The sequence below is a fragment of the Scyliorhinus torazame genome, chromosome 14 (assembly GCF_047496885.1).
Source record: "Scyliorhinus torazame isolate Kashiwa2021f chromosome 14, sScyTor2.1, whole genome shotgun sequence".
In the NCBI taxonomy this organism is placed as follows: Eukaryota; Metazoa; Chordata; class Chondrichthyes; order Carcharhiniformes; family Scyliorhinidae; genus Scyliorhinus; species Scyliorhinus torazame.
The window spans coordinates 174180261-174197859 of NC_092720.1; the positions used below are offsets into that span (position 1 = coordinate 174180261).

Sequence of the window (17599 nt, forward strand, 5' to 3'; positions counted from 1 at the left end):
CCAGCTCCAGTTCACTAACGCGGTTTCTGAGTAGCTGGAGATGTCTGAACTTCCCACAGGTGAAATCAGCAGGGACACTGACGGCGTACCTCACCTCAAACAATGTGCAGGAGGGACAATGCACTACATTCCCTGCCATTCCTTCACGATAAAAAAAGAAAGAAAGAGCTTACCTGTTATTCACTGCCCTTTTCAGCAAGTTATCACTCAGCCACATCTGCGCCCCGCACGATAACACCTGAGGGAAAATAAAAGAAACACTTCTTACCAGTCACCAGCCAATCTCTTACCTGCAGGCTGTGACGTCACAGTTCAACTTCTTTCTATTTCTACCTGCCCTCGAGCCTTCCTCTTGATCTTGACAGCGGTTGGGTTTTTTTTGTTAGAAGAGGGGGGTAGGGAGGGAACCACTAAAGAAGTGTTTCTAAACCCGAGCTGTAGAGGAGAACAGCTCCTCTACAAACCACCTTCAAGTTAGGGTGAGCACACGGACGTATGCAAATTGCCCCCGCAACAACCAATCAGCAGCTCCGCTCACCAGCCCTCTGCCCGACAGTCTCTCTCAATTTGCTGCATCAGCTTCTTTGGCCAATCACCCAAAATGTTCACGTGTCACAACCAAATAACCACTGAATTTACTGTTTACGCGGAGAATAATCTTGGTCTCGATAGTCCCTCCATATAAATGAATTTGCTGACATCTGGAAATGATGCAATGAGCAGGAGCACGCAGAGTTTTGTGAAATAATGCCAGTTGGCAAAGGAGGAAATGGAAACGAAGCGACACACGAACATTAAGCACCAGTTTTGTGAAACAGAATTCGGGGAGAACGAAGGGCGCTGCCCGACTGATGAGCGACAGTCAAGACCCATTTCCTTTGATTAGAATGATTCGAGAAATTAACTGATATTTAGAAACTAAGAAAACTGTTCTCACTGCACATCAGAAAATACAGTTTAAATGTAGTTTCATTGCGAATATCTGAAAGCAGAAAATACAACAATGGCTCGAATATAGAAGGCTGGAGGCGCGTTATTGACAGGGCTACGGATAATGTTGTAGTCTTTGTTCTGTGACACAAAGTCACCCTGGCTTGAAACACAGACTCGTTCCATCTCCACAAATGCTGTCAGACCTGGTGAGATTGCTCAGCCTTTTTAATTTTTTTCCAGATTGGTGCATCGGCAATAATTTGCTATTGTGACGTGGGCAAGATGAGATTGTTTCCATCACAATTTGGCATATTTATTCGAGCAAAGGGAGCAGTTGTCGTCTCTGTAAAGGTTGGTGGATCGATCCCCCCGCCCCCCCCGGCGACGAAGTGTCATTCCACCCCCGAATGAAGCCGTTTTTTTACGTCGTCCCTCTGTGGGATCGAATCACCACCTTGGAGCATTTTATAGTTCATGCCACGTTGATTTAATTTCCTTTCTGCGGTTTCAATATTAAACACGCCAAATGCTTTCATTCTGATTTTAAACAGTCAGTTCACATCCAAAGAGTTAGTCAAAATTAGCTTGAATTACCATAGAGAGACATTCACCCCAATAGCAACAGAGGAACGAAAGGGGCCAAGAATGTTCTCTTTGGCTCAAAGAGGGTGAGACGGCGAATGGGAGAATGTGCAACTGTATGTGGGCGGAGAAGTTCAATCGTGGAACTAGAGCGAGAGTTTGTTTGCACTGACAATATTCAGGAATCAGAGGAAAGTGGTACAGGGTCAAATGGTTTTTAAGAAATCAGCAGGGGTCGACGTGACCAAGCTCCTCGTTAGAATGCCCGTCACCCGGCACGTTGATCATGGCCAATCCTGCGAAACTGCTAATCTATGGGCAATCTGGTATACTTTAGCATGGCCAACCTGCCGAACCTTCACATCTTTGGACTGCGGGTGGGACGTCGAGCAGGCGGAGAAAACCGATGCAGACACTGGGAGAACGTCCAAATACCATCTGTTTGGGATGAATATCGAAATTGTGACGGATAATATATTATAGGGATTGCATTGTTATTTTTATGAGCCTGTGTTAACGTGTATTTCTCCATTTTGCAGGAACATTAATATGGAACCAAGGTTCAGGCATCCAAACTGTGTATCTACTAAAGTTGTATTTAGAGAGTCATAAAGTGTGGGCCATGATAGATTCCAAACAGTTGATGACCAAGCATATCGAGAGTTGCAGGTTGCCTCGGCGGTAAAGTGAGGCGCCGTGATCGTCTAGTGGTTAGTACTCTGCATTGTGGCTGCAGCAACCTCGGTTCGAATCCGAGTCACGGCAGTGATCAGTTAACGTGTTTTTCCCAAATGAACAGATGAGGAATTATCTGTGTGAAGCACTCTTTAAAACGGGTTCACAGCTGAGTGCATGCTTCTGCTTCTGTTTGATGCTCCAGAATTCAAACAGTTGTGAATGCGAGAATCTCCGCAGCTCCCGATTTGATATTTTAACTATCATCATCATGCATACTCCTCCGGTTCTTGCCATTTTGGAAGTGAAATCTGTCAAAGTCAATATTTTCCCGCTTCTGTAGTAGAAAATTTCAACACACTCGTTATGACAGAATAACAAGCTTTATTGTCGAAAACAACTGCATGAAGTAATGGCTGAAACTTGAAGTCAGAGAGCAGTCAACAAAACTGCTCAGTCTTTCACAAGTTCCGCGCTTTCGTCGAGAATTAGCTCCATATTCATACATTAACTTTATCAAGATTATGTGACAACAGTATGGTCAGGAGTTTGATCGGAAAAACAAACGGAAGCAAAGACCAGACCATGTTTGGTCATATCACTCATACCATTATTTAGTCCTCGGAGGGAACATTGAAAGGTCAGAATAGACTTGTTTCTTCCTGAACTTACCTTTGTTTTAAATTCCTACGGCCCTGGGTTATGACGAGTTAGTTTACACAGGAGTTGCCGAGGTCCGGTGTTTTGGAATGGCTCGACGTTCGCTAATATTTTCAGACTTCAAGTTATGCAGAATTGGCCTATGGCCATACTAGTCTGAAAATGGTTAGGGCAGCATTGTTTACCTGGGCCTAGCGAGCTGGAATGAGCAGTTTCAGCCTTTCTTGTATTGTATCAAACCTTTTGACCAGTCTTCCCATTGACCAGTTTTCCCATCATGCCATTACTTAATTCGTACCATATCACATTCCCTCCTTTCGTCATATCATGACCACTAGTTAAATAGATATATCCATGACTCGTTTGAAAATGCATTTCCACAAGCAACCAGGCAATCCTATCCCTAGTAGAATTGATAGTAATAAAATGAAGGCCTTAAAGATCCAATCAAATACTCCGTGACCCAACCATCCTAGCCAACCCGGCGGGTTATAGTCATGAAATACACTGTCAATCTCTTGAATTTGAGAAGCCTGTCTCTTTATATGGTCGGCCAGGTTAGTGATATTTTCCGAGCCATCTGGAATATATGTACAGCACTCCTGACCTATGATAGCGCACGTTCCTCCCTGCGAGGCGAACAGATAATCCAAAGCCAGTCGATTTTGTAATGCCACAGTCCCGACAGCTACTAGCTCAGCTGAGACCTCAGCCAATGCCTGTCCAGTTTCCCTGGCTTCTGCTGCCATTACGTTCGCCAGTTGTTCCAATGCTGTGGCCATGTGGATCAGTTCGTCGGATGCCTTGCCCATTCCGTACAAGGGAAAGGCCGTCATAAAGAACTGTTCTGTTTTAGAAATAGTCCTTTTTGCTCACGAGGGGGAGTGCTTAAAGGTGGGTAGGTGACGCATTTGAAGTACAACATATCCCAAAAAGCAGGATCCTGTCCAATCAATGGGAAGCCATGGATGTCCTTTAGTGCCGCATATGAAATAGGTTCCATTATAGGCCGTAAAATCATCAGCTGATGTCATCCAGGGGATTGGGGATGTCTGTCCCCATGAAATGTTAGAAGTTATATTTCATACCTTGGACCAATCACAGTTAAACATGCCCTTGTTGGATATGCCTGGTACCGGTCCTTGCCAGTCAACTGTAAGGTTGCACCTACTTTGCCCCATTAACTTTCCTTTCCCTGATTTATTAAAACACATGGAACCTTGAACATTATACGAGTGGACAGTGAGGGAGGGTGGAATCAAGGCACGATTATAGGTAGGTTGATACGAAGCTGAAAATTTAGTCATGTCATAGGCAGCAGATCTCCATATTTCCATATCCCCCCTATTTCCCCTGCTCCCTGTTTGATTTTGTCATAAAATCCATTCAACCGTCTCTGCGATATGAAAGGGGAGGGATTGGAGAGGTATTCCTTCCCTCGAATGGACGGGGATGTGGGTACAAACCCAACACTTGCTTACATTCAATTTTTCGGCATAAAGATATGACATACATAAATAGGTATTGGAAGGCAGGTCTCGTTTCGGTCGTTTTTTTCACTACCGAGTGGCCATTAAGGCTAAATAGTCCAAAAATTATTATGAAGATCTTCATCCTGTGTTCTCGTCTGGTTTGGAGACTATCTTCTTGCAATCGGATAGATGTATCCAACTTGAACGTCCTTCAAGTTTGACGGAAGTCGGTGTAGTCAGCAGTACGCGGAAGGGTCCACTCCAGCGCTATCCTAGATTCTTTCTGTCCCAGTTTTTAACCAACATGTGGTCTCCGGGTTTATTCACTGGATATCGAGGGACCACTGTCTCTGCCATTACTGGGAGATGTGCCTGTTTTACCTGTGAGTGGAGAAACTTCAGAGAATGTGTTAATTGCTTCAAATTCTTCTGCATTTGTTCCCCGATGTGGAGGTCTACTCCCTCTAGGAATTTTTCATGGGCATCCCAGGGAGTTCTCATTGGCCAACCATAGACTATCTCTGTAGCTGACAGTCCGGTCCGCGAATGGGGAGTCACACGCATGTGAAATAGTGCCAACTTTTTGCCAATTTAACCCAGTTTTTTCAGTTAATTTAGATAATTTTTCTCTTAATGTCCCGTTGGCTCTTTCCACAATTCCCTCAGCCTGCGGGTGATATGCGCAGTGCAGTTGCTGTTTAATTACGAGTGCTTCACACAATTCAGTATTGATCCGAGCTACAGCATATGGTCCATTGTCTGAGTTCACTATTTTGGGTACCCCAAAACGAGGAATGACTTCCGTTAACAACCACTTCACCAGTGTATGTGCCGTACAATTAGTGGTGGGGAAGGCTTCAATCCATTTACTAAATACATTGATTATTACTAAACAATATTTGTAGCACTGTGCTTTTGGCAATTCGATAAAATCAAGCTGTATACAGGCAAAAGGGCCATCTGGCAAGGGAGTGGTTCCTGGAGGGCATTTAATGCCTTTACCCTTATTATGTTTCACGCAAATAACGCATCGATCCAGCCGCGTTTGCGTTGCTGTATTCAAATCTGGGTGCCACCAGGTTTTCAGGAGTAGCTGTGCCATTCCCTCCTTGCCAAGATGGGTACAAGAATGCAAATAATCAATAAGTACCGGCAATAAAGAATTCGGAATACAAACTTGACCAACGGGAGTAAGCCTGAGGTCTCGTGTCAAGGTTTGTGAACACCCCATTGACTTCCATAGTGTGCGCGCGGAATCAGAGGCGTCCCTCTGTAAATTTTGAACTTAGTTATGTCTGGCATGCCGTTCGTTCCTAGTGCAGGTACCTGCTTTAGAGCCTGATTAGCCCCACTGGGAACAATCAGCCGCAGCTAAAGCAGCCGAATCAGCACGGGCATTTCCTAATTGAACGGGAGTGTCCCGCTTTGTGTGCGCAGCACATTTCATAATTGCCAATTGATGGGGAAGCTGATTAGCATCGAAGAGATTTTTAATCCAAAGAGCATTTTGAATGGGAGCTCCCGCAGAGGTGAGGCTGTTGCCAGAGGCGACCGAAAGCGTGCGTCACGCCAAAGGCATACTTAGAATCAGTGTAAACATTAGTACTTTTACATGTGGCCAAAATACATGCTTGAATACGGGCAAATAGCTTGTGCGGAGACAGGGGTCTCGAAGGCTGCTGCTTCCTGCACATCAGTGTCGGTTACCACGGTATATCCCGACTGTGGGATGCCAGTGAGAGAAATGGAGGAACTGCCATTAACATAAAAAATTAGATCTGGATTATCAATAGGCCGGTCCGTTAAATCCGGGCGACGCGCGGTAAGGAAGTGATTCCGAAGCAAACAATCGTGTGGCGGGTCCACAAGGTTATCGGGGGGCTGTTCGAGGAACACAGCAGGATTTAAGGTCGAACAGTAATGAAAAGAGAGGTAAAGGTTTTGCAATAGTGAAACCTCATAGCGGCTCAAGCGGGCTTGAGTCAGATGCTGGGTTTGCTGAGACGTTAGGAGAGCCACAATAGAGTGTGAGGTATGCACTTGTACTGGCTGGTAAAGGGTCAGATTAGAGGCTGCGTGAGCTAACAAATGGACAGCCATAAGAATTTGGGTGCAGGGAGGTAGACTGCAAGCTACAGGGTCCAATTTCGGAGAATAGTAGGCGACCGGGCGACGCCGGTCACCGTGTTCTTGTGTTAGAACACTAGTGGCATATTCATCAAAAACATTAACGTACAACTGAAAGGGTCTGTCATACATAGGTCGTCCTGGCGCTGAGGCGGCTGCCAGGGCGTTTTTCAGAGTAACAAAAGATTGTTTTGCTGAATCAGGAAGTTCAAACTTAAGAGAAGCATTTTGAGAGGAGTACAGAGTTAACTCTTTAGTATGGACAGTAACATTCGCAATCCATTGTCTGCAAAAGTTCACCAATCCAAAAATGGCTCGCACCTGCTTGGGCGATGTAGGAAATAGGGTCTGCAGTGAAGGAGTAATGCGTTCCTGAGTAGGGGAGCGATCCGTAGCACTTATTCGGACACCCAAACATTTGACCTGCCGTTGGCCTTTATGAACTTTAGTGGGTGGGATCACATACCCCCATGAATGGAGACGGATGAGCAGGTAAACGGTGTCATGCTGGTTAGTGGTGAAGTCAGGGCTGGCAAGGAGTAAGTCATCAACATATTGGATGATGGTGGAGCCACCAGGAGTTGATAATGTCGCTAACTGGGAGTGCAATGCTTGTGAGAAAAGGGTTGGAGAATGAATGAAGCCCTGTTGGAGCCTAGTCCAAGTGTATTGGTTGCCCTTAAATGTAAAGGCAAACAAATACTGTGATTCAGGGGCGAGGGGTATTGCAAAAAGGCATGTTGTAAATCAACAAGGGTGAAAACAGCCGCCTGTGGTGGGACATTACTAAGGATTGTCACCGGGTTTGGAACAATAGGATGTAAGGGTTCCACTATCTGATTAATACGTCAGAGGTCTTGGACCAAACGCCATTCGGATGTCTTGCTATCTTAGGAACTGGAAGAATCGGGGTGTTACAGGGCGATTGGCATGGTACCACAATTCCCTGTTGAAGCAACGATTGAATCATGACCAAGACTCCTCCTTCAACCTCGGGGCGCAAAGGGTACTGTGAAATCGAGGGAAAGGGCATGTCGGGTATAACTTTAATAACAACGGGAGGGACATTAGTGAGACCAACTTCGTGTTTCGATGCCGCCCATAAATCTGCGGGTAGTTCAGAAGTCGTTGATTGGACTGAACGATGGTGGTGCAGTGTGCCAATGAGGACAAATGGGCGTTGAAAATATTGTAAAGTGCCTGCGGGTAGTATTTGACTTCCATTAAAGAAAGGATCTGCTTGTCTTCGTAATGCAACTGCCAGAAATCCCAAGGACTTGGCACTGTAGCCTTCGTTCACAGAAAGGATCACGTGGGGTGACACAAGTCCCGACTGATGCCAGAGGCCATGGGGTAAATTGACAAGAAAGGCAGACCCTTCTTTTCCCTGAGCGAGGCCAACAAATGACACAGATTTTAGAGAACCGAGGGTGTCTTGGTACATGCTCTCCAAATCAGGTGAGCATCCTGTATGATCGTAGCAAAGAGTGATATGTGGATCGGGAATATCTAAGGGAGTTGAAAAGTGTGAGGGATAAAAATCAACCGACCACCACTGTGGAGTAGTGAAAAGGGGAAAATTTCGAAGCTGGGCCTGCGGGATAGCTGATATAGTAATGCCGTTATCAAGGCAAACAATTTCCACCTGCAAGGGACACAGCAAGTCACGTCTGACCAGGTTGACTCCAAGGACGCGGGTAACTGTGAAAGGGATGCAACATTCCTGGCCCTCAAATTGAACAGAGAGTGGCTTCGTAAGCGGATAAACAGCACCTTCCCCCATGAAACCAGCAAGTTCCACATGCTTATCAGAAAGGGGAAAGCACTGTTTCTGAATTAATGTCCAGTCCAGCGTAGAATGAGTCACGCCGGTGTCAATCAGGAAGGGGATAGGCACGCCCTCTATGCAAATCGTAGCGGTGGGCTCGTCAGAGTGGTCTGTTCAGAGGAGCGGAAAGTTCGATCTGGCTGGTCAGTAGGGGTTAGAGGTAGTAAAGGGTGTCTGCCGACAGGGTTGAAATCTACTTTGTCGTCGGGGTGCTGGACAATCCCTAGCGTAGTGGCCTGTACGTTGACAGTTGGAGCAAGTGACATTATATTTGGCAGCAGGACGATGCGGAGGAGCGCTGTCGAAATCCTGCATGTATGGAGTGAAGGGCTAAGGAGCCTGTCAGTGGTAACCAAATTCAGGAGGGTCCGTGCAATCTGGGCGATAGTAACGTTAATCTGTCTGAGAGTTCTGACCTTAAGGAGCTCTTCTTTGAGAGGGACATTGGATGAATTCGAATTTATCTTTGGGCAAAGTGTCTTTGTAACAGGTCTCACCCCACGTTTCATTTGAGGTTTGGAATTGTCAGACCAGTCCATGTTATTAGTTGTAATACTGGATGCTAAGCGGTCAGGCAAAACCTGCATTAATAGTGCATTAAAATGGGGAAACTGTGTGCCTGCATTGAAAGCAATGTCCATAAGACCATAAGACCATAAGACATAGGAGTGGAAGTAAGGCCATTCGGCCCATCGAGTCCACTCCAGCATTCAATCATGGCTGATTTCAACTCCATTTACCCGCTCTCTCCATAGCCCTTAATTCCTCGAGAAATCAAGAATTTATCAACTTCTGTCTTAAAGACACTCAACGTCCCGGCCTCCACCGCCCTCTGTGGCAATAAATTCCACAGACCCACCACTCTCTGGCTGAAGACATTTCTCCTCATCTCTGTTCTAAAGTGACTACCTTTTATTCTAAGGCTGTGCCCCCGGGTCCTAGTCTATCCTGCTAATAGAAACAACTTCCCTACATCCACCCTATCTAAGCCATTCATTATCTTGTAAGTTTCTATTAGATCTCCCCTCAACCTCCTAAACTCTAATGAATATAATCCCAGGATCCTCAGACGTTCAGCGTATGTTAGGCCTACTATTCCTGGGATCATCCATGTGAATCTCCGCTGGACCCGCTCCAGTGCCAGTATGTCATTCATGAGGTGTGGGGCACAACATTGCTCACAGTATTCTAAATGGGGCCTAACTAATGCTTTATAAAGCTTCAGGAGTACATCCCTGCTTTTATATTCCAAGCCTCTTGAGATGAATGGCAACATTGCATTTGCTTTCTTAATTACGGACTCAAGCTGCAAGTTTACCTTTAGAGAATCCTGGACTCCCAAGTCCCTTTGCACTTCAGCATTATGAATTTTGTCACCGTTTAGAAAATAGTCCATGCCTCTATACTTTTTTCCAAAATGCAAGACCTCGCACTTGCCCACGTTGAATTTCATCAGCCATTTCTTGGACCACTCTCCTAAACTGCCTAAATCTTTCTGCAGCCTCCCCACCTCCTTCATACTACCTGCCCCTCCACCTATCTTTGTATCATCTGCAAACTTAGCCAGAATGTCCCCAGTCCCGTCATCTAGATCGTTAAGATATAAAGAGAACTGCTGTGGCCCCAACACTGAACCCTGTGGGACACAACTCGTCACCGGTTGCCATTCCGAAAAAGAACCTTTTATCCCAACTCTCTGCCTTCTGCCTGACAGCCAATCGTCAATCCATGTTAGTACCTTGCCTCGAACACCATGGGCCCTTATTTTACTCATCAGTCTCCCATGAGGTACCTTATCAAAGGCCTTTTGGAAGTCAAGATAGATAACATCCATTGGCTCTCCTTGGTCTAACCTATTTGTTATCTTTTCAAAGAACTCTAACAGGTTTGTCAGGCACGGCCTCCCCTTACTAAATCCATGCTGACTTGTCCGAATCCGACCCTGCACTTCCAAGAATTTAGAAATCTCATCCTAATGTCCCCGGAGTAAAGAGTGTACACGCCACAAAAGTTGATCTGTTTTTCCCAAATGAACGGATGAGGAATTATGACTTATCGACAGTTACACTTCTGCCTCGGCGGATACGTGTGGCGCAGTGATCGTCCCGTGTTTCGTACTCATGGTTGTGGCTGCAGCAAACTCGGTTCGAATCCGAGTCATGGCAGCAATAAGTTGATGGGGTTTTCTCAAAAGAACTAATGAAGAATTCTCTGAGGAAAGGACTCTTTAAAATGGGTTCACAGCTGAGTGCTTGTTTGGTGCTCGAGAATTCAAACGGTTGTGAACACGAGAATGTCTTCAGCTCCCTGATTTTTATTTGAACTATTATCATCAAGCATACTCCTCAGGTTCTTGTCTGTTTGGAAGTGAAAACAGTCTCTCTCAATTTGCTGCATCAGCTTCTTTGGTCATTCACCCAAAATTTTCAAGTGTCTCAACCAAATACCCACTGAACCTTCTGTATACCCGGAGAATAATCTTGGTCTCGATAGTCCCACCATATAAATTCATTTCCTGACATCTGGTCATGATGCAATGAGGAGGAGCGGACAGAATTTAGGGAAATAATGCCAGTTGGCAATGGAGAAAACGGAAACGAAGCGACACACGAACATCAAGCACCAGTTTTGTGAATGTTGGGAAACATTTCGAGAAACAGAATCTGGGGAGAACGAAGGGCGCTGCCCGACTGATCAGCGACAGTCAAGACACATTTCCTTTGATTAGAATGATTCGAGAAACTAACTGATATTTAGAAATTAAGAAAACAGTCCTTACTGCACATCAGAAAATACAGTTTAATTATAGTTTCATCGCGAGTATCGGGAAGCGCAAAATACAACAATGGCTCGAATGTAGAAGTCTGGAGGCGCGTTATTGACAGGGCTACGGATAATGGTGTAGTCTTTGTTCTGTTACACAGTCACCCTGGCTTGAAACACAGACTCAGTTTTCTCTCCGCAGATGCTGTCAGACCGGCTGAGATTGCCCAGCCTTTTGTGTTTTTGTTGCAGATTGGTGCAAGAGCAAGAATTTGCTGTTCCGATGTGGACAAGATGAGACTGTTTCCATCGGAATTTGATATGTTAATCCGAGCAAAAGCAGAGGTTGTCATCTCTGTGGAGCAATCGGTTAGCGCGTTCGGCTGTTAACTAAAAGGTTGGCAGTTTGATTCCACCCAGTGATGAAGTGTTTTCCCACCCCATGGATGAAGTGTTTATGAGACTTTGTCCCTCTGTGGGAAAGAATCACCCACCGTGGTGCTTTTTATATTTCATGCCACATTGATTTGATTTCTTTCCTCCGGTTCCAATATTAAACACGCCGAATGCTATCATTTTGATTTTAAACAGCCAGTTCCCATCCAAAGAGTTCAGCAATATTACTTTGAACGACCAGAGAGAGATATTCACCCTAATTGCAACAGTGGAATGAAAATGGCCTCGATTCTTCTCTTTGGATCAATGAGGGTGAGGCGGCGACTGAGAGGCGCTCCAAAGTGCAATTGGTATGTGGGCGGAGAAGTTCAATCGTGGAAATAGAGAGAGAGTTTGTTTGCACTGACAATATTCAGGAATGAGAGGAAAGGGATACAGTGTGAAATGGTTTCGAAAAATCAGCAGGAGTCGAAATGACGAAGTTCCTCCGTACAATACCCCTCATCCGGCACGGAGATCATGACCAATCCAGCGAAACTGCTAATCAATGGACAATCTGGCACACGTTGCCGTGGCCAATCCACCCGAACCTTCATATCTTTGGACTGTGGGAGCGACGTCGAGCAGGCGGAGAAAACCGATGCAGGCACCGGGAGAACGTCCAAATACCATATGTTTGGGATGAATATCGAAATTGTTGTGTATTATAGATTATAGCGATTGCATTGTTATTTTTTATGAGCCTGGTTTAAAGTGTATATATCCTTGTTGCAGGAACATCATTATGGAACCAAGGTTAAGGCATCCAAACTGTGTATCTACTAAAATTGTAATTAGAGAGTCATGAACTGTTGGCCATGATGCATGCCACTCCGTTGATAATCAAGTACATCGACAGTTGCAGGTGAGCCTTTGCCGGAACGTGTGGTGCCGTGATCGTGTATTGGTTAGTAATCTGCGTTGTGACCGAACCAATTTCGGTTCGAATCCGAGTCACGGCAGCGATAAGTTGATATATTTTTCCCAAATGAACGGATGAGGAATTCTCTGTATGAAGGACTCGTTAAAACGGGTTCACAGCAGAGTGCATGCTTCTGCTCCTACTTGATGCTCCAGAATTCAAACGGTTGTGAATACGAAAATCTCCTCAGCTCCCGGTTTTTTATTTTAACTATTATCATCAAGCAGGAAGTCTCTCTCAATTTGCTGCATCGCTTTCTTTGGCCATTCACGCAAAATGTTCAAGTGTCTTAACAAAATACCCACTGCACCTTCTGTATACGCGGAGAATAATCTTGGTCTCGATAGTCCATCCATATAAATTAATTTCCTGACATCTGGTCATGATGCAATGAGAAGGAGTGGGCAGAATTTTGGGAAATAATGACAGTTCGTAATGGGGGAAACGGAAACGAAGTGGTACACGAACATCAAGGAACCGTTTTGTGAATGTTGGGAAACACTTTGAGAAACAGATTCCGTAGCGCTGCACGACAGATCAGCGACAGTCAAGACACATTTTCTTTCATTAGAATGTTTCGAAAAATTAACTTATATTTAGAAACTAAGAACGCTGTCCTTACTGCACATCAGAAAATACAGTTTAATTAGAGTTTTATTGCGAATATCGGGAAACGGAAAATACAACAATGGCTCGAATGTAAAAAGGCTGGAGGCGCGTTATTGACAGGGCTCCGGATAATGGGGTACTCTTCGTTCTGTGACACAGTCAACTTGGCTTCAAAAACAGACTCCGTTCTCTCTCCACAGATGCTGTCAGACCTGGTGAGATTGCTCAGCCTTTTGTGCTTTTGTTCCAGTTTGGTGCATCAGCAAGAATTTACTGTTACGAAGTGGACAAGGGGAGACTGTTTCCATCATAATTTGGGTTCTTTATTCGAGCCAAAGCAGCATTTGTCGTCTCTGTGGCGCAATCGGTTAGCGCGTTCGGCAGTTAACCAAAAGTTTGGTGGTTCGATTTCACCCAGAAACGAAGTGTTATCCCACCCCCGGATGAATTGTATTTTGGACTTTGTCCCTTTGTGGGATCGAATCACCCACTTGGTGCTTTTTATATTTCATGCCACACTGATTTGATTTCCTTCCTCCGGTTCCAATATTAAACACGCCAAATGCTGTCATTATGATTTTAAACAATCAGTTCACATCCAAAGAATTAATCAATATTAATTTGACCTACCAAAGAGAGACATTCACCCCAATAGCAACAGTGGGACGAAAGGCCCGAGATTTTTCTCTTTGGATCAAGAGGGTGAGACGGCGAATGGGAGACGCTCCAAAGTGCAACAGGTATGCGGGCGGAGAAGTTCAATCGTGGAAATAGAGAGAGTTTGTTTGCACTGACAATATTCAAGAATGTGAGGAAAGGGATACAGGACGAAATGTTTTTTTTTTAATTAGCAGGGGTCGACGTGACCAAGCTCCACCGTAGAATACCCGTAATCCAGCACGTTGATCATGGCCAATCCAGCGAAACTGCTAATCTATGTACAATCTGGCACACTTTAGCATGGCCAATCCACCGAACCTACACATCTTTGAACTGTGGGAGGGACTTCGAGCAGGCGGAGAAAACCGATGCAGACACCATGAGAACGTCCAAATGCCATATGTTTGGGACGATTATTGAAATTGTTATGTATTATATATTACAGCGGTAGCATTGTTATTTTTATGAGCCTGGGTTAAAGTGCATATATCCTTGTTAAAGGAAAATTATTATGGAACCAAGGTTAAGGCATCAAAACTGTGTATCTACGAAAGTTGTAATTCGAGAGTCATAAAGTATGGGCCATGATAGGTTCCAAACAATTATGACTAAGTACATCAACAGTTGTAGCTTGCCTCGGCGGTAACGTGTGGCGCCATGATCGTATAGTGGTTAGTACTCTGCGTTGTGGGCGCAGCAACCTCGGTTCGAATCCAAGTCACGGCAATGGTCAGTTGACGTGTTTTTCCTAAATGAACGGATGAGGAATGCTCTGTGCGAAGCACTCTTTAAAACGGGTTAACAGCTGAGTGCATGCTTCTGCTACAGTTTGATGTCCCGGAGGACTGGAGAATAGCCAATGTTGTTCCTCTGTTTAAGAAGGGTAGCAAGGATAATCCCGGGAACTACAGGCCGGTGAGCCTTACTTCAGTGTAAGGGAAATTACTGGAGAGAATTCTTCGAGACAGGATCTACTCCCATTTGGAAGCAAATGGACGTATTAGTGAGAGGCAGCACGGTTTTGTGAAGGGGAGACAACTTAGTGTCTCACTAACTTGATAGAGTTTTTCGAGGAGGTCACTAAGATGATTGATGCAGGTAGGGCAGTAGATGTTGTCTATATGGACTTCAGTAAGGCCTTTGACAAGGTCCCTCATGGTAGACTAGTACAAAAGGTGAAGTCACACGGGATCAGGGGTGAGCTGGCAAGGTGGATACAGAACTGGCTAGGCCATAGAAGGCAGAGAGTAGCAATGGAGGGATGCTTTTCTAATTGGAGGGCTGTGACCAGTGGTGTTCCACAGGGATCAGTGCTCGGACCTTTGCTCTTTGTAGTATATATAAATGATTTGGAGGAAAATGTAACTGGCCTGATTAGTAAGTTTGCAGATGACACAAAGGTTTGTGGAATTGCGAATAGTTATAAGGACTGTCGGAGGATACAGCAGGATTTAGATTGTCTGGAGACTTGGGCGGAGAGATGGCAGATGGAGTTTAATCCGGACAAATGTGAGGTAATGCATTTTGGAAGGTCTCATGCAGGTAGGGAATATACAGTGAATGGTAGAACCCTCAAGAGTATTGAAAGTCAAAGAGATCTAGGAGTACAGGTCGACAGGTCATTGAAAGGGGCAACACAGGTGGAGAAGGTAGTCAAGAAGGCATACGGCATGCTTGCCTTCATTGGCCGGGGCATTGAGTATAAGAATTGGCAAGTCATGTTGCAGCTGTATAGAACCTTAGTTAGGCCACACTTGGAGTATAGTGTTCAATTCTGGTCGCCTCACTACCAGAAGGATGTGGAGGCTTTAGAGAGGGTGCAGAAGAGATTTACCAGAATGTTGCCTGGTATGGAGGGCATTAGCTATGAGGAGCGATTGAATAAACTCGATTTGTTCTCACTGGAACGAAGGAGGTTGAGGGGAGACCTGATAGAGGTATACAAAATTATGAGGGGCATAGACAGAGTGGATAGTCAGAGGCTTTTCCCCAGGGTAGAGGGGTCAATTACTAGGGGACATAGGTTTAAGGTGAGAGGGGCAAGGTTTAGAGTAGATGTACGAGGCAAGCTTTTTACGCAGAGGGTAGTGGGTGCCTGGAACCCGCTACCGGAGGAGGTAGTGGAAGCAGGGACGATAGGGACATTTAAGGGGCATCTTGACAAATATATGAATAGGATGGGAATAGAAGGATACGGACCCAGGAAGTGTAGAAGATTGTAGTTTAGTCGGGCAGCATGGTCGTCACGGGCTTGGAGGGCCGAAGGGCCTGTTCCTGTGCTGTACATTTCTTTGTTCTTTTGTAAAAACGGTTGTTAATGCGAGAATCTCTTCAGCTCCCGGTTTTTTATTTTAACTATTGTCATCAAGCATACTCCTCAGGCTCTGGTCTGTTTGGAAGTGAAAACAGTCTCTCTTAATTTGCTGCATCTTCCTTTGCCATTAACCCAAAATGTACAAGTGTCTCAACCAAATACCCACTTAACCTTCTGTATACGCGGAGAATAATCTTGGTCTCGATCGTCCATCCATATAAATGAATTTCCTGACATCTGGTCATGATCCAATGAGGATGAGTGAGCCAATTTTCTGGAAAGAGAGCCAGTTGGCAATGGAGAAAACGGAAACGAAGCGACACACGAACATCAAGCACCAGTTTTGTGAATGTTGGGAAACACTTCGAGAAACAGAATCCGGGGAGAACGAAGGGCGCTGCCCGACTGATCAGCGACAGTCAAGACACATTTCCTTTGATTAGAATGGTTCGAGAAATTAACTGATATTTAGAAACTAAGAAAACAGTCCTTACTGCACATCAGAAAATACAGTTTAATTCTAGTTTCATTGCGAATATCGGGAAGCGCAAAATGCAACAATGGATCGAATGTAAAAAGGCCGGAGGCGCGCTATTGACAGGGCTACGGATAATGGTGTACTCTTCGTTCTGTTACACAGTCACCCTGGCTTGAAACACAGACTCCGTTCTCTCTCCACAGATGCTGTCAGACCTGCTGAGATTGCCCAGCCGTTTGTGTTTTTGTTCCAGATTGGTGCATCAGCAGTTGCTGTTGCGATATGGACAAGGTGAGATGGTTTCCATCGTAATTTGGCTTGCTTATTCGAGCAAAAGCAGCATTTGTTGTTTCTGTGGCGCAATCGGATAGCGCGTTCGGTTATTAACCGAAGGGTTGGTGGTTCGATCCCACCCGGAGATGACGTGTTATCCCACCCCCGTATGAAGTGTTTTTTATACTTTGTCCCTCTGTTGGATCGAATCACCCACTTTGGTGTTTTTTATATTTCATGCCACATTGATTTGATTTCTTTTGTCCGGTTCCAATATTAAACACACCAAATGCTGTCATTCTGGTTTTGAACAGTCAGTTCACATCCAAAGAATTAATCAACGTTAATTTGACCTACCAAAGAGAGACATTCACCCCAATAGCAATAGTGGGACGAAAGGGGACTAGATTTTTCTCTTTGGATCAAAGTGGGTGAGACAGCGAATGAAAGGCGCTCCAAAGTGCAACTGGTATGGCGGCGGTGAATTCAATCGTGGAAATAGAGAGATTTTGTTTGCACTGACAATATTCTGGAATGAGAGGAAAGGGATACAGGGTGAAATGGATTCCAAAAAATCAGCAAGGGATGACGTGACCAAGTCCCTCCAGAGAATACCCTGAACGTGGCATGTTGATCATGGCCAATCCAGCGAAACTGCTAATCTGGCTTGAAACACAGACCCCGTTCTCTCTCCACAGAAGCGTTGCGCAGGTCAAAGAGACACAGCCTGAGTGAGTAAGACACATCCAGCGAGGGAATTGGAAACTTGGTAATTTGGGGCAGTGAGGTAACCAGGAAAGGGAGAGAACCAGAGAGCATATGAGACCCTCAGAAGGTAAGAAAGTGAGTTTTACTCATTTTTATTCCT

The 17599-nt window shown here is 45.1% G+C and overlaps 2 non-coding genes across 2 annotated transcripts; both read left to right on the forward strand.

The window, feature by feature from the left end:
* The first annotated feature begins 2208 nt into the window (after positions 1–2208).
* Positions 2209–2280, forward strand: trnah-gug (transfer RNA histidin (anticodon GUG)). The gene has a single exon. It is a non-coding gene; the product is annotated as a tRNA-His (tRNA).
* Positions 2281–16806: 14526 nt separating this feature from the next.
* Positions 16807–16880, forward strand: trnan-auu (transfer RNA asparagine (anticodon AUU)). The gene has a single exon. It is a non-coding gene; the product is annotated as a tRNA-Asn (tRNA).
* Positions 16881–17599: the final 719 nt, after the last annotated feature.